Genomic DNA, 18,902 nt, shown 5'->3' with positions numbered 1-18,902 from the left:
TGATACGCCAAAGATAATGAAATATTCAGGTTGCTCCTAGTCCCAAGAGATGAGTCACTTACCCCACATCAATTTGCACTATAGACCTCACACTGAAGACAACACTTGTAGCCAATCTGTAATAAACTAACTAAAGATTTATTAACTAAGAAAAGAAACGAGAGAGTTATTACAAGGTTAAAACATGCAAACTTCTATACACAAATGAGTTACAGTCTACGGTTTTAAAATGTGGCACAGATGTAGCAATCTGTCACCTCTGAATGTCTCTTTTAGGGCTCATCAAGGTTGACCATAGGGATCTCTGCTTCTGTTTTGCAGCTCTGGCCTTGTCAAACAGCAAAAGAGATTAAAAAAAAACGTTGTCAGCTATTTTTTATTTCTTTCTTCCAGAATTCAAGCTGATGGGATGAACTTTTTAGCAAGTAGCCTTTTCATGGGCATAAAGGGCAATTAACAAAGTCTTTGTAATGTGATGTCCCACAATGGCCCATTGAGTTTTAATAATCTTCTTGCTGTGCAGGAGACAATCCCTTCTCAGGGTTCACTGTTGCAGAGAAAACATTTTTTTTTTACAGTTATAAAGCAAAAACTTAACTATTACTTTATAGCAAGTGATAAAGATATTATTCGTGAGATTAATGGATGCACCTGATCTGCCAGTGTCACAATTATCACTAATCCTTGTGCTTTAAAAAATGGTCTGTGTTTATATCCTGCATTTGTCAGATAATCATCTGTATTTTTTGGGGGGCGGGGGGGTGGAAGTAGATCTCTTTATCAGCCCACCTAGCCCCATCCCAGTCTCCAATGCTACAAGACCCCAGATGCTTGGAGATTGTACCTAGGAGACTTCCCCTGGTATAGGAAGGAAGGGAATGATGCATTCAAACTTTCCCCATGACAAAATATGGGCTAAAAGAGAACAGTGTTGTCAATACTCAAAATATTTCATGTATTTTCTTAAAGCTCCAGCTCCTAGAGTCATGATAACATGAGAATCTCAGGTTAAGAGAAGTTTTCTAGGCTTCCTAGTTGCAGAGGAAAGCTTGAAAATATGACGTGGGCCCCCTAAAGGCTCTAAAACAAGATACCAAATATAAAGATGCAAAAACTTAATATTTTTAAACATTTTCATGGTCTTTTTAAACCAATTTCATAATTTTGGTTATCTGACTCATGACTTTTAAATGGTTGGAGTTGTCAATACTAACAGATTTTCTACTCCTTTTGTCCTTACTTTGAGAGAAGGTGGGGAAAAGGAAAGATGATACAGTGTAGACATAGGTTATACCAACATAGGCTATGTCACTCATGGGCATGAATAAACCACCTCCCTGAGCAACAGAAATTACACCAACATAAGCACTCATGTGCACAACGCTATGCTGGCAGCAGAGCTTTTCCCGCCCACATCGCTTTTGCCGCTTGCAGAAGTGGTTTTATTATGCCAATGGAAGAGCTCTCTCCCATCGACATAGCACATCTTCACCAGGTGCCCTGTAGTGGTGCAGCTACATCAGTACAGCTGTGCCGCTGCAATGCAGTATGTGTAGACATGCCCTCTGCGTAAGATAAGAAAGAAGCAATTCACTTGCTTTGGTAACTTATTTGTGGACCTTCTTAATTTGTCAGTTTAGTGCCACACTGCATTATGCCAACCTTCTGGGCACAGTACACTGATTTTTATGTGCTAATCTGAAATCAACTATATATTTCCATATGCTATTTCTACATAGACTAGCACTTCTAAAGGTATTTGTCATTACTTTGTTATAAAATAACAAAAAAAAATATTACTTTGGTGTAAAATAAAAATCTTTATTTTCTAATATTAATATTGTACTCTGTCTCATATTTGTTGCTATTTATTTATATTATAGTGCCTGGAGACTTCAACCAGCATTGGAATTTACAGTGTTAAGCATTGTACATACCGATAGTAGGAGACAGTTCATGACCCAGAGAGTTTATTGTGTAAATAGATAAGATAGAGGAGAGGTGGAAGAAAAGAAATATCCCCATTTCACAGATGGAGGCACAAATATGGCATTGACTTGCTTCAAATCATACAAGATGTCTGTGTCAGTCTCCTGAGTCCCAGCAATACTTTAACCACAACTCACCCTTTTAATCAAGAATTAAAAAGATCTGAGAAGACCCAGACAATGGAAGTATGATCCAAATTCCGTGGCCTTGAAAAATGATCTGGAAAGTCTTATAAGAATGGGATTCCTGGAGAAGTCTGGTATTTTCAATCTCCACTTTTCAGTTGGGAGAGAAGCAACCTCCTAATATTTCAGCACTTCTGGGCCTAACAGAAATCAGGAAATGCATATACATGTGTTTTAACTGACATTTTAAAAAATGTTACCTCAACTTTTCCTGTACGTTAAATGATCATTCTGAGCTTTTAGCAAATGGTGGCATCAGATCTCAGTTTATCTAAACTGGTTCTTCCTGTACCTACTACTTAGTTTTACATATATCACTTCCAATGAGCTTAGCCACTAAGCTATTGCATATTGCATTGGAAACTAACTATGAGAATGCCATGCTTTATTTCCTTTTCAAGAAGTTTAATCAAAAGTGACCCACAATTTCAAGCATGAATGCTTAACCTCATTATTAACCAGCAGCTGAGACATCTTATAACACTACCACAATGGCTTGGGATGTGGTGACAGAACTCAAGGGCCCCCTAAAATACGTTTATGGTTTAGGTAACATTCTACTAAGTCTCTCATTTGGTATGATACAATATGAAGGAAGAAAACCTAGTCCAGGTGTCTCCTGTGGCGGTGTTTTCTTTTCATAGATGCTTATAGTTTTCATGTAAAGGGATATATGTTAGATTTCCCAATGTAAACATTTCTGTTGGTATCAAGTTTAATATTTAAAATACTGAGAATCACTTTAGATATCAAAGTTAATAAACTAGTTCTACATGAGCTTGTCAATATTAGGGAACTCAAGCAATCTCCTTGCTCAGGCTTCAGTGATCATGTGTGTAGCAATAAGGGTGGCCACTTTAAAATAAAATTACATCAGTTCTAGTCTGTCAACCAGAGTCTATCCTGCAAGGAAAGTTTGACTTCTCCTTCCCCAAGACTTACTCTCATAACTTCTCACCACAAGGGATCTGTTTTATCCGGTATGTTCCAGAATGTTTCAGATTCATTTAATCAAAGAACGTTCACCTCCGTTTAAAGAGACTGTTAAGTTGTATAATACTTTGAGGCAATATGGCATTGTTGCTATTGGTGAAGAGTAATATTAAATGTAGAGGAGTTCTAACTGTATGCCACATTCCCTTTTAACCAGTTTCCTATAAACTAGGTACCAGTTCCCAAACACCGTCTTTGACCCTGCCAAACCCAGCAAATCGCATCTCTCACCCCACCCAGTGTGGAGGACCACAATACATAAAGGAGAATCCCATCTTTTACTTAAAATGGAGAAGCCTCATTGTAGCCCCAATCATTATGAAAATAAACTTGAAAGTGCAAGAAAGGCAAACCGATCACTAGAGCTGAAAAAGAGCTTCTTTCTCCTAAAGATCACAAGTTAACCACCGTTCCTTCATAGTCACTCAGAACATAGTCCTATGAAAACCCATAGCTCTCTTGATTTATGGGAAGAACCCAAATTATAATAGTGTCACTAGGCCACCACTGATGGAACTAGTGCCCTCCCAAGCTACCTCTTGTAGCTTTTTGTGACATTGATTCTAAATCAATTCAGTACTCACATGGAGATAACCACATGCAGTTTTGACCCAAATTTTGCTCATGATTGAACTAAGTTTTTGTGGGTTTCAGATCCCATAATGCTGTGTTCTAACAAATTATTTCAAAATATCCCTGTTTTGAGCATAATGCATTAAATCCGATTTATATTTTTCCAGGAGCAAAGTAGTCCTTGCATATGGTAAACTGACTGCGTTCAGGGAAGGATTTTTATTTTAAACCTTTTTTTAAATTGATATTTTCATTTTAAAAGTTCAATGCATTTAGCATTCAAGTTCAGTTATATATGCAACTTATAGTGGTTTGTTAAACTGAAGCATGAAGTTTGAAATTATGGTTTTCTCCCATCCTGCAATTTGTAAAGAAACATTTTTGTTGACTCTCCTACAGCAAACTTCCTTTATGTAGTTTGAGAAAAAAATGCCAGACTCTGTCTTTGTTTGCTGAGTTGCTGTTCACAGTACGTCAAGTGAGATTGTTTGGCAGTGTACATACAGCAGTCCAAAAAGTTCAGATTGAAAAATCAAATGGGATCTGGTGACCGGTTGTGGGGCATTTACTACGCTGACTGTCAGAGTTAACCAAACTATTGGCCCCTGAGCACATAGTAAGACAACTGAATTAAAATCAGCCTGACACACATCTGAATATAGTAGTCTCAGCCCTGTTTTTTTTTTCCCCGTGGTGTTCAGTCAACACTACGTTATGCGAAATGACTCCCAGTTTCTGACATTAAGCTATATTTTGATCAATCTTACCCACCCTGGGATATATATATATTTAATATAAATATTTTGGTGGCACAGTAAATGGCCAGCTTGAGAGGCTTGAGAACTGAGGTCCTCTATTTAGCAACAATAATGTTCTTCAACATCGCTCTGAAGGGAACACCTTTAGATGTGAAAAGATAGTTTAGTTTCTATAATCCATTCATTGACCTCTTCTGAAACTCCCCATAAGGATGGCGGTTTTGAGGGTTACTTGACTACTACAAATTGGATTAAGATTGGAAAATCATTTCTCTGACTAGCAAGCTGAACTTAGAGTTGCTGCTGGCAAATTTCATTCCCAAGAACTTGTTTAGAAATGGTGGCCAGAAGGTGAAAGGTTTTAGCACATTACTAATCCACAGAGCCATCCATTTCTCAAACACTTGCGTTATCCTAAATTATACAAATTGTATCAGTGATAGACCCTTAACAGGAACTGCAATGGTGCTCTCATTTTGTACACTATTATTGAAAAGCATTGTATACATACTTGTTTTGTTTCAGTGTGTTTTCCTTACTTCCAATTAATGGTAGTCACTGTGGAGATAAAATGTCCTCCAGGATTTTGTTTCTTTATCTCCAACACATTGGTTTATGTAGCTTTTTCTTATTTTTCCTCATAATATTCTTTGCCTCCTAATGCCATTCTTTATGATGATTTGTAAAAATAATCAAAGTGTTAAAAAGGTAATTTTCCCTTTTAGAATTAGGTTACATAGAAGTAGTAGAATCCACAAAGAGGTTTCATTTTCTCAGAGTCTGAACGCAGGAGGTTTAAAGGGTGTATTTGGAGGATCCGTTTACAGCTTATTATGAGTATCCTAAAACTGCACAAAACAGATGAGCCAATGTTTCCAGTGGCATGGCAGGCAACTGGCAATCAAGACTTTTGGGTTTCTTACCCAGCTCTGTGTGTGCCTTGTTCTGTGATCCTGGGCAAATTACTGAACCTATCTATCTAGATTCTTACATGAATCCAACCATTATGGTATGTGAAAGTAGAATGAATTATAGTGTAAAAATAGAAAGGATTAAAGAAATGCTGTGTGTACCTTTAAGCAAAAGAGCTGAAATGCTGCAATCCAGGTGTCAGGAATGCAGACATAAGGTAAAACAATTGCTCCACTTAAGGGTCATTGGTGAAGTATTAGCCTTAGATTGATAAGAGTTAGTAAGGAAGTAGGATATGCATGCTGTGCCCCAGGTAAATTTTACAGTTTTGCTCTCTTTGTCCCTTTGTTTAGTTCCCACCCTTTTATCTGTATAAATAAGATAGTTTGTGTCTTGCATGGTGCTCACATTATCTGGGTGTTATTAGCAGAGCGCTGTGCTAATAAAACAGAGTGGTCTGACAAACTGTGAGTCCTGAGTCTAACTTTGACAGGTATCTGAACACATCCAAAAATTACACAGCAGACACACACAAATATCTTTAATTTAGAAAGGGCTTCTTTCTATGTATGTGTGATTGGCTTTGTCTGTTACAAAAGGCCTGCTTACAGAAGTGGGGTTTGAGTTTTGTTCCAAATCACTGAGGTTTGTAGCCAGCCTCTTGGCTTCTGAGAGTGAGTTCCATATTTATAGCTGGGCATTAAGAAAGCTCCATCTCCTGCACATAAAAATTTTGTCTTACTTTAGCCATTTGTAAAATTGATCATTAATAAACCTACCTCCTGTGTATAATAGATGTATTTGTAAAATAGGGATAATTAGCTACCTCCTGTACCTTGGTCTTGTGAGGCATAATTAATTAGTGTTTGTAAAGTGTCTCAACAGATAAAAAATAATGTAAGTGCTAAGTATTGTTTTAATTACCTTTTAAAGCATTAGGATGCTCACATAGATGGTGAATTCCAATCTATACTGAGCATGGTTTGTGGGAAAGTACTGTGTGAAATTTATTGTCCATTTGAGCTCAAGGAAGGACTGAATTTTGGAAATGCTCTGATTAATAGTATTCATCTGAGATTTTTGGACAGCACATCAATAAGTGGACACAGCTGGAAAAAGTAATCTCATTCAAGGTTGCCTCCAAGTTGAGACTGAAAACTGTCACTGTAATAAAGAAGTCACTGGGGGCATAACTGTCCCATCTTACTATTCAGGGAAATGCACTGGGTGGACTAGGATAAGCTGTTTTACGTGAAGAAATACTTGCTAGCTCCTTTACCGTATTCCTGTTGCCTGTGCAGGCCATGCTTTTTAAAATTTATTTATTTGATTTATTTAATTAAGGATCCAGGATGGGATTTTAAAAGAAGATAAAGTGGAATTAGATTCCCAGCCTCCATTAGAATTCTGTGGAAGGTTGGATGCCATACTATCTGCCTTACTATCTTTGAATGGAGCTTTCATAAGATAATGAGATTTTTTTTCTCCTTTTTTCCCTGGGTTATTTATACACTTTTGTATCTAGTGCAATGCTCACCACATTTGCTGATGGTACACTAAGTATATTACACTCCTTGTTATTGCAATACATAGCACTTTTCCTTCCTTCATTATTGTTTTTAGTCACAAGTGTTCATAAATGTCCTGGTTGGTACTATTAAAATAATGCTGAAGTGATACCAGATGCACAAGTGTCCTTGGGTATTAAAATAATATGGACACAGAATCATCACCTCAAACCCCAAGGGGGAACAACCTTTCTTTCTTGTTGATACAACTACAATCTATCCCTTGGGCATGCCTGAAGGAAATTCTGAGGTCAGCTGTCTCTTCGTACTATTTGTGGAAAATTAGGTGACTAAGGGTTGAGAAGTTATTAGACAGAATGTCCCTGTCCATTATAATATCCTGGCCTTTCAGGAACCAGCTGTCCCATGCTATTACAGTCTATACTGAATATTCTTTTCATATTGAAAAGCAAGTACTTTCACCCCTGCATAAAAATAAAGTATTTTGAAGTTTGTTCCTTGTTTAAGCTTTTGCTGAAATACTGAGAAAAGTGCCCTAAAAATACTTTCAGATTAGACATGAGCCTGAGCCACAAAATTTGGATTTGAACCGGAATCAAAATTTCCCTGAAGATCAGGAGTAATGGGACCTGAGGTTTTGGACTGGCCTATTATAGAGATAAAATAGGCAACAGCTGCTAAGTATGGATTCAGATCCAAGCTTCTTGCAAGCTGCAAGGAGTTTTGAGCTGTGGTGTTGCTTGAAGCCCATCTTTAGTTCAAATTGTTTGGAATGTATTTGCTTTCTATATGAGAAGGCATTTGCTTTCTGCTATGAAAACACAAATTAATATTTTTGTTTAAAATGTGCAGCTAAGTACAGTTAGAATTTTGGAATGATATTTTTACTCCCAAAATTAGGATATTTCTTAAAAAGGAAATGTATGGAGTTTTGGAAATATTCTGTTTGGAAATATTCAATAGAATGTATATGGTCTGTTGGGTTTTTTGTTTATTTTGTTTTGCCCACAATTTTTCAGTTCCCATTTTTTCATGTTTTTTATTGCCACTGTACCACTTCTGATTGGCTTGCTTAGTCATCTGGTGGCTATTTTTTTTGTTTGTTTTAATTTCCTTTTTTGAAAATTTTTTACTTCAAAATTGAGGGAAAAAAAACCTTTTCAAAAACAATTTATTAGAAAACTTGGAAAATGAATGCCAGCCACACCTTCAAATACGTATAATTTCCAAAGAATGTTCTAATTATGTTACCAGCTCTGTTTAAAAAAGTGTAGTATTTTTGTCTGTATTTTTTGTCTGTTTTATTATTAGTGGGTCAGGGAAAATTAACATGAAAAAGGTGGGATTTTACTTCCCAAAATGACTAAATATGCATGAAAATGGAAGTTAAGTTGAAATAAAACTTTACTGTTCATAATGTAATTTTGCATCTATTAAAAGCACTTTGTAAATATTAGATGGTATTACTATGTTAATGTTATTAATAACACAGTTGTTAACAAATAATTAAAACCATTCTCACCTCTTGCCCATCAAAACTGAACTATTTCCAGGAAAACAAGGTAACATGGAACTGGGAAAAATAATAACTAAATATATATTTGTGCTTCTTAAAGATGAAGACTATAAAGCAATATACTGGTTTAAAAAATAACAAGGTAGTATGTGATTGTGAGGAGATGGCATACTGGAGAAGCATAATTTGTGACTTTGCTTAGACTGATATTAAAGTATACTCTTCTTTCACTTGACACTACTAAACTTAAACACGTTCCTTTTCACACCAGACTGTCTGAGGATTTCTAAGCTTAATTGATTGATGATACCCATCTAGCTCTCTCACACAATTATGTATTGTCATTCTGTCCCTCTTGGACAAAGTGATGACAATTATGTCACTTTTTATATGCAATTAGTTTGCGGTTTCCTTCAAGGATCAAAGTGGTTTGGCCCTTCAGAATATTTTGATTAGTTTGTATATTATATAAGATGCCTGCTTCATTGATTGGTCACCTGTTACCTGTTGTTTGGTAGTTGATTCTGACCATTATTTATTTAAACAGCCTTCTGCTCTCCTCTGCCCTTCCCCCATTTTCAGGCCTCCGCATTCTTCAGCAATCTCTCAGAAATGAAAATGAACTTCCCTACTGCCTAATTTTTGCTGCAAAACATTCAGATATTAATGAGCAACATAAAGTGGTTTTTGTTTCTTAACAAGCTCAGACACTGAAGTCAGTTACACACACACACACACAGGCCAAATTGCCAAAGCCTTAGAAATGTGGAAGCTTCCATAATAAGAAAAGTCAAAGCTATTTATTCTTAGAGTACATTCAGTCTAATGGAGAGAAACTCTGGAAAATTCTAAAATCACTATTCCCTAGATTAACAAATGTTCTTTTGCTCTCAATTTGTAGCGATTTATAGTTTATTCCTACCAAGCCTTTACCCTGTTGGAGTATAGCAACAAGCTGTCAGAAACTATTTCTGCGGCTTGTGAATTTAATCAATTCACTGTATCTTCTGTAAGTAATAAAGCATCATCAAGATTCTTTTCCCAAGAAGCCAATGTTCTAACTCTTCAAAATAGAACTGCAAACATTTGTGTGCCTAAACCATAGGATGTGCACTTTATGCTAAGCTTTTAAAAGAATCTGTTGGTATCATCCTCTCTCACTTCAACTTGTGCACTAAAGGATCTATGACTTTAGGAACAGCTCAGTAGCTTGCACTAAAGGAATCCAGGATAGTTTGAACAGTTCATTGCAAAAACTCAGGAGAAACTTAATGTTGCCACATTCTGGCATAGGTGAAAATGGGAGCGATGCCTGTTTATAACAAGTATATTCCCATGTCACTGGGGGCGGCATTGCCTCTTTCCATGGAAGAAAAAATCCCACAGGAGGAATCCCTAAAGAGAGAAACATGCCATGAGGTTTCTCTTAAATAACAGAATTGGGAGGAAACTATCTAAGTGCTGTCAAAAGTAATATAGAGATGCAGCCCTCAAACCTATGCAGAAGCCCAGGATTTCCATATAATTTCCAGGATTCCCTGCCCTCCATCGCGAGTTGCATTTGTCTCACAGGCTACGTGTACTGTGCAATCACAGGGTATGTTTGCAGGTTGTGTAGACATACCCAAGATAGGTAGATTAAAGCTAGATTGGGTACTGGAGCAGTGAAGTCACAGAGCATAGACTTTAGTGCAGGCACAATAAGCCAGCCCCTGGGTAATTAGTTGGGCCACTAGCCCATGCTGTCAATCTTCACTGCTCCACTACTTGAGCTAGCTACATTAGAGCTAAATTAAATTAAACCAGTATGTCTGCCCAAGCTGCAGTCACACCCTATGATTTGCAGTGAAGACATAATGGGGCAGGGGGGGAAGCATAATCAGTGTTAATGGTAGTTTCAGCTTCAGGTAAAAATATAGACTTGTGTGAGTATTGTGCATGTAATTTCACCATGACATGTGATGCCCTTATCATCCTGCTATGCCTCCTGCTCATGCATAGATCTTATCCCTCACAGATTGGCTGATCCCTCCCCACTTCCCTCCGCTGTCTTCTAGGTAGGCCTATGGAGGATGTCATCCATGCTGTGAAGAGGCTGACTCACTGCTAGCACCCCCTAGTGGCTATAGCAGCTCTTGCCCCAATGGGTGCCTCCTGCCAACCGTTGCTCTGGGACTGTGGTGGTCTGCCTCTTCCTTGGCCCTCTTCCTCTTGACTTCCTCTTGGCCCTCCCGTCAGATCACATTAAAGTCTCTCCCCTTCGGGGGTAGTCAGCTAACAAAAATAAGGGGAATTAACACAAATCAATCATCCGAAAGTTGGGTTAAGACTCTCTCTTTCTTCAGAGGGGGCTCATCAGGCTGTGGCCCTAAATGAGTTCGGGATAATACAGGGGAATGGTTCCCTCTCAAGGTAAGTCAGGATCTGGCCAGCCTGCTGCCCCACCCACCCTCCCTCTCTCCCTGAAGGGATCATCAAGTAGCAGTCATCTAGGAAGCTTCTGCCTTCAATCAGACCTCTCTCCAGGAGCTAAAAACTTAAGGCCGGTTTTTAGGCCGGTTTTTCTTCCGACTCAGCCATCAGCTGAGCTGGGTTTCTTCTCCATAAACTCCTTCCTCCAATCTTGATCTCACAAGTGTGATGGGGAGGAGCCACCTGAGGCCACATTAGCTCATTAACCCTGTGTTGTCAGTGTGGGGGTTGTATACCCCATCACAAAGTACTGATCAACAGGAACAATTGGGCCCATTTTTTTTTTTTGCTCTGACTGGAGCCCACTGGCAGAATCTTGCTCTTTTCTCTGCTTTCTCTCCCTGAAGTGGATTTATCCCCAGTGTCTGCAGATTTCCATGATAGAAGTGAAGATCCCCAAACCAGACAAGAACACCACGTTCCACTCCTAGAAAAAGCTGAACTATGGAATAACAATATTCCAAGTATTCAAAAACCATGACTCCTCTCACCACTCAAATCATCAGGTCGATTTAGAAATCATGATTTTGTTTAAAAAATAAAGCTTGGGTTTCCTTTAGTTGCCTTCTGGGTTTTGTAGTCATTAGGATGCACTCAGATCATGGTTTCAAGCTTTACTCTGCAACCATGCTTGCTAGAAACGTACTCTTTATTTTGTTTTATGTTTTTAAATGAAATCTGAGGTTCTCTTGTAATTGCATCCCTCCAGGAGCTGTGCTTTCAGAAAAACACCAGGGAGGAGATTTCCAAAGGGCAAAATTCCAGTTAGATGCCCAAATCTCATGGACTTTAGATATAAGTTAGGCGCCCAACTGCCATTTGTGCTTTTGAAAAAATCACACAAGAAACAATAAAATCGCATGAGCTGGCAATACTGGAATAATAAAGGCTTTTGTCACTCTGGGATCCTCAGCTAAAAGGTGCTATATATAAATGTGAATTTTTTATCCATCGGTGCACACAGCTGCCATTGGCATCAGCAGGATTTTAGCATGTGGACTGAAGGTGTGATGTGGCCCTGGCTCTGTGTAAAATGTCACTTTTTCACAATGCTAATTTTTAATTATAGCTTGAGGGGGGAAGTGTCTGAAACTGTTACTAAAAATCTGTTTAAATGTTATGGAAAGTAAAATGGAATTAAGCCAGTTGTAGAGAAAACAAACTGTATTTGTGGGCACTGGCTGGCTTAGGCGATTGATAATGAGAAACGGAAGCTTTCATATCTAAGCTGCCAGTGGCTACACTTATGACGGCATGTAGAGTACGGATACTGCACGGCCATCTAGCACGGGTATAAATGGCAGTTGAGCTAGTAAGGCACTGCTTAAGCAAGTAGAGTACAGACCCGCCAGAACCTTAGGCTGTATGTACCATACACAGCGCTCTACGTGCCCAAGCAGTGCCTCCCATGTCCATATAGCTATTTTCACCAGTGTTGCGTTCCACTGCTGGAGATTTTTCCTGATGCAGTGAAAGTCTCTGGTTGTGGTGAAAGGCTCTGGTAGGGGGAAGCAGCAAGGAAAGACTCTACCAGCTCCCTGCTGACAGAATGTTTCCCTGCCACCTCCCCATGCTAGAACCTTTCTCTGCCATATGTAGCTACAAACTGCACTGTGGACACAGCCTATTTTTTTGCTGCGATGCCTAGGATTGCATGTGGGCCTGGGTTAGGAGTATTTCTTTCCAAGTCATTGGCCATGTCTACATTGCAAGGAGGAGTGCAGTTTATAGCCCACGTAGCCATACTCATGCTCGCTTTTATCTGCGCTAGAGTGCTAAAAATACTAGTGTAGCCATGATAGCACAAGCAGTAAAAGTGGTGGCATGGGCTAGCTTCCCCAAGTACAAACCTGCCTGAACTTTATAGATCCGTACCTGTTCCACCTTTGCTTCAACCTCTCTAGCCACTCAGTGACAGACTTGAAGGTGGCAGTTTTGCAACAAAAAATCTTCAAAAACAGACTCCAAAGAGAGACTGCTGAACTCCGAATTAATATGCAAATTAGATACAATTAACTCAGGCCTAAACAGAGACTGGGAATGGTTGGGTCATTACACTAATTGAATCTATTTCCCTATGTTAAGTTCTCCTCACACCTCCTATGGATCATATTAATTATCACTTCAAAAGTTTTTTTTTTCTCCTCCTGATGATAGCTCATCTCAATTGATTAGACTCTTCCTGTTGGTATGCATACTTCCACCTTTTCATGTTCTCTGTATGTATAAATATCTCCTGTCTGTGTGTTCCATTCTATGCATCCGAAGAAGTGAGCTGTAGCTCACGAAAGCTCATGCTGAAATAAATTTGTTAGTCTCTAAGGTGCCACAAGTACTCCTGTTCTTTTTGCAGCTACATTACTATCTCTAACATGCTAAATCAGATGAGAGCTAGCACAAGTATATCTCCGTGAGCTGAAAGTCACACTCCCTAGCTCGTACTACAGACCTAGCCATAGTTGAGGCATGCTGGTGGGGAAATGAGGAGGAAGCTTACAAAACTGGCAAAATCTTTCTTCAATACCTTGAATTCTTTATGAAAACAAAATAGGAAATGCTACTGCCCATGGTCTGAGGATAAATTGAGGACTTTGATCTCAGGGGCTCTCAACTTCAAATCTTTCATTAAAAAGATTACAAACTAACATAAAACAAGTAAACAAAACAATTTTAATGTAATATAATTGAATTTTACAGCACTTAAGTATACTACATTTTAAATATGTTTATTTGCAGCAGCAGAATTGCAGATGTTAGCTTTCACAATTCTCTTGTTCTGATCAAACATACAGTATATAGAGCCATTTCTGATTTTATGTTTGCAGCACTTTCAGCTATGCAATACATTAAAATATACATTTCTCTTCATCTCTGTCCTTAAACTTCCATAGGAACTCTACAAATGGATCAACTCATATAGTCCTATAGGGCCCTCAATGTGCAGTTTTCAGAGCTGGGCCTAGTTCATATTTTGGTAGCCTTTATGTTATGTTTCAGAGTAGCAGCCGTGTTAGTCTGTATCCGCAAAAAGAACAGGAGTACTTGTGGCACCTTAGAGACTAACAAATTTATTTCAGCATGAGCTTTCGTGAGCTACAGCTCACTTCTTCGGATGCATAGAATAGAACACACAGACAGGAGATATTTATACATACAAGGAACATGAAAGGGTGGAAGTATGCATACTTTCATGTTCTCTGTATGTATAAATATCTCCTGTCTGTGTGTTCCATTCTATGCATCCAAAGAAGTGAGCTGTAGCTCACGAAAGCTCATGCTGAAATAAATTTGTTAGTCTCTAAGGTGCCACAAGTACTCCTGTTCTTTTTATGTTATGGTCATTCAAACTGAGACACCCATGATTCTACTAAAGATCTTTTTCTCTCTCAATTCTTTATGAACTCTTCCTGACCTACTGAACAATGTGTCATCTTCTCCCTGTGGCTGATATTCTGCATGGTTGGATTAGCATCAATCACATACTTAATATGTTCTCTCTGCTTTATAGTAGAGTGGAAACAGAAAGGTTTATACTGATATTTGACTTAGTACCATTTAATTTTTTTTTTAATATGTTAGTGTGGTTGTGCATATTCCAATATAATGCTATAGAAATGAACTATTGTTTTGTTTCTTTTGAAAAGCATGTTGATGTATAATGCTGTTAATTCTGGAATTTGAGGAAGAAATCAGGAATGTCACTCAAAGGAGATCCTAATTAAATTAGGTCAGACCATTATAGGGCCAGGACCATAACAGAAATATGATTCTATACTAGGGTTAGAGAAGGTTGTAATAAGTAATTGAATTAGATCAACCTATCCTTATGTATTATTCTATCTAACTTCTTATAAACCAGGATTTTTAAATAATGACTAGAAAATGTTCCTCCACTTTTGAATGCTCAACTTCAGATCCTTTATAAGGGCCTAATTTCAAGAGGGTAGAAATGAAGACTCCTCTAAAGTGCCTGACATTTGGCACCCAAAATCAAAGGCACCCAAGATCATTAGTCACTTTTGAAAAACTTGGCCATAGTACCCTTATTCCAGTACTGATCCTGCTGCCGTTGCCCTTCTCATGCCATTTCTTGCATTGCTGGGAGGAGCCATTACTACAAAGCACCTTGTATGGCTACATGAACATCTCTGAAGTACTTACTGTAAATGTTCATAAAGAGCCAGATTATACAGACAAGCTGAGCACCCAGCAGCTCTCATTTAGGTATCTTCAGTGTTCTCAATGGGAGTTGCTGGGTTTAGTTCACTGTCAAATATTTGGCTACTTTACTTAGGTGCCTAAGTAGGAGTGAATCTGTTCTGAAAATTTGACTCAGGAACTCTAAAAGTGGAGAGAGGAGGGGGATGAGGATAGTGGAGGAGTAAGGAAGAAGAAGTGTGCATATGTGGAGGGGAAGGGGGTAGAAATAAAGAGAGAGGTTGATTTCCTGGAAGAAAGGTCACAGTTCTTTAAACGCTTGGAATTTATCCATAGGAGGTTATTTTGTAATTGTCTTGACTTACCAGTTCCATGCAAAACATTATTTAAAAAATTCTGTAGAAATCACACTTTTTAAAATTTCCATTTCATTTCCATTTCAACAGAGGGAGTGAGGAATACAATAGAGGGCATTTGAATATACATTATGTATGTCTTTCCTTCAAATGGTAAGAATTTTGATACTAGTTATGCAATACTCGACATATTAAATGCTCCTGAAGAATTATTATAGATTGTTTATACTTTATCAGTAGACACCTACCAAATTCACAGCCATGAAAAACTCATCATGGACCGTGAAATCTGGTTTCCCCCTGTGAAATCTGGTCTTTTGTGTGCTTTTCCCTTATACTATACTGATTTAGTGGATGAGACCAGCATTTCTCAAATGGGGGTGGGTCCTGACACAAAAGGGAGTTGAAAGGAGTCACAATGTTATTTTAGGGGGGGGCCTGTGGTATTACCACCCTTACTTCTGCGCTGCCTTCAGAGCTGAATGTCCAGAGAGCTACGGCTGTGGCTGGGCGCCCAGCTCTGAAGGCAGCGCTCCACTGGCAGCAGCGCAGAAGTAAGGGTGGCAATGCCATAGCATACTATGCCACCCTCACTTTTCTGCTACTGCCTTCTGAGCTGGGGGGCCGGAGAATGGTGGCTGCTGACTGAGGGCCCAGCTCTGCAGGCAGCAGCACAGAAGTAAGGGTGGCAATACCATACCCTGCCATCCTTACTTCTGCACTGCTGCTGGCAGCAGCTCTGCCTTCAGAAATGGGCTCCCAGCCAGCAGCCTCCCACTCTCCAGCCTCCCAGCTCTGAAGCAGCACCGCCTCCTGCATCAGCGCAAAAGTAAGGGTAGCAATACCAGAACCCCCCGACAATAACCTTGTGGAACCCCCCACAACTCTTTTTTGTGTCAGAACCCCTACAATTACAACACTGTGACAGTTCAGATTCAAATAGCTGAAATCATGACATTTACAATTTTTAAAATCCTATGACTGTTTTGACCAAAATGGACTGTGAATTTGGTAGGGCTCTAATTATCAGGTTTGAATAGCTGTTCAAGTCATTATCTTCTGCCATTGTGCACACTGGAATTGCATTAATAAGTGGTGAGTGAGAAGTGATGTTCTACTGTGAGGAATAACGCACAATGCAATGATTTTATCTTTTGTTTAGGTTTGATGTCACACCTGAATTGACTGTGTAGTCTTGTTAGCATGATATAACATTTATTTAGCTTGGATCCAAAATGGTTTTTAAGCATAGAAATCAGTTTTTTTGAGACTTTGAAACCCTATTTAGCCTGTCAGTGTCTTTCTAGGCTTTATAAATCCCAGAAGGTCGATTATGCGGTGTGCACTCTGGGACAGTCTACTCAGGGAAAAAATTGGCTCCACAGTATAAGAGAAGAAAAATGATACGTCAGAGAAGCCTGCCAAGCTTTGGTGGGCCATCTTTGCTTCCCTATCCCTCACTCTAGTTATGCATCAAGCACAGCTCAGTGAAGCTAGATGATCTAGACAATTAACAGATTCTCTTTGCCTTCCTCACCTGTGGTAATTTGTCTTCAGCATAATGGGCCTCCTAGCTGAAAGCTAGTTCAGTTTAACGTCTATGAAGAATTTCCCTTGTCTGGCAGACTGTAGCTTTCCCCTGCTCCATAGGATACCTGGGGAGACACCGAGGATGTTTTTCCCTAGAACAAGTGCCAGACAGACTGGATGGAGACAGACCTGACATGGAGAGGCCTGGGCAAGGCAGAAAGTGGTGCTATTTTATTAAACGTAATAGGGAACAGCTTCTGGTGCACAGGAGATTCATGGGGCTTTCCTGGGATCTTCAGAAATGGAAGCAGGATCACTTTGGAATAAGCCATTTGATTGTCATTTCAACAGCCAATCACTTTCTGCTCTTGTCATGAAGATAGGTACTCTGTTTGGTGACCTTTTACATGGCTGTAGCTACTTCATTTGGTAGATTTTACAGAACTTGCTGCTTTGCTTTTGGCATTCATTCCCTAGCTGCTAAGCAATATTGAACCTATCAAGTCATCCAAGAAGACCAGCCAAGATGAATTAGTTGCTTAATTTGCACATCAGGAACTTTAGATGGACTAATTATAAAAAGACGTTTTGATAAAAATAGCACATATTAGCACAGAATTATTAATGATAGATGAGGTCTGGGCTTTGAATTTTTGCTTGAGTTAATGTGTAAAATATACAACAAAAGGCAGTAGGAAACTCATAATTTACAATATTTTAATACATTTGTAATTTATAGTGTGGGGGGGTGTAGCTACCCATAGTGATATACTAAATATTAGAAACTGTATAGTATAAAACACTATATAAAGTTCAGCAAAAACATTTTGAAAGTTTCTTCCTCTCATTAAAGCAGGAATTCCACTATATCTCAAAACGGAAAAAAGGTTTCTGTGCACTCAATGTTAAACATGTTTTCAAAGGTATTTATAGAAACTATACATTATATATTCTACCAATTATGTTTATCAGGGCTGCAAGCCTAATCAAATACTTTCTTTCTTAATGATGAGACATTGCATACAAAATCAATGCATTATGCAGATATTTTAGGCATTATGGATTTAATATATTTATCGTAATGTGATTTCTGGGTTTCAAAGTGAGGAATCTTAGAAATTGATGTCTTAATTTCCGTATTTCAACACTCTGGGCCAAATTCAGTTCTGGTATAAGTGAATAAAACTCCATTCAGTGCAACAGAGTTGCATTCACTTATATCTAAGATCAATTTGGCCTCAGAGTAGAACTATAGCTGCTGCAAAATGTGGGAAAAGACAATCCAATGGGAAAAAAAATCTTAATTTGTTAGGGAGTCATGGACTGATAGAATTCTGAGTTCAATTCTGATTTTTAAGGAAAATGATTTTGAATATGTTTGCAACAAATAGTTTGCCCAGTTCTATTGGTAGTATTGAAGCAAGCAGTTCTAGGACATATGGTCAAATTTTCAGTGTGGTCTCTTAATCTGTATTTACCATCTTGCAAGCATCAAACCTGCAATGAGTGACAACTGAGTTTCTAACTACTTGACCTTTGAGTGCATACAAATCCGAGATGTTAGACTTGCAAAATTTCAGCTGCTTTTAGAAGTCTTCTTTGATCACTTAGTCTTATAAATTAATATTGGTTAGTATATAAATGTTGTTCTCCAAACAATACAAAATTACTTTAGGTAATTCTACTGCCCTTCTGCAACCAGATTCATAAAGTTTGTCCTTTGGAATTCTGGAAAAAGTAAAAATTTTGCATACCACACTGTTGTCATGCACCCTTTTTTTTCTTCTTTTTGATTGATAAACACCTTCTTCTCTCTGCTTTATTGTTCACCTCTCATTTACACATCACTGAAAATTGCAGTTTGTAAAGGGCACGAAGGCAGCTGGGAAAAAAGGCTGTCAGAACATTTGCATGTTACACATATGTGCATT

The sequence above is a fragment of the Mauremys reevesii genome, linkage group 16, assembly GCF_016161935.1.
Source record: "Mauremys reevesii isolate NIE-2019 linkage group 16, ASM1616193v1, whole genome shotgun sequence".
Lineage (NCBI taxonomy): Eukaryota > Metazoa > Chordata > Testudines > Geoemydidae > Mauremys > Mauremys reevesii.
Note: the sequence above shows the minus strand (reverse complement) of the source record.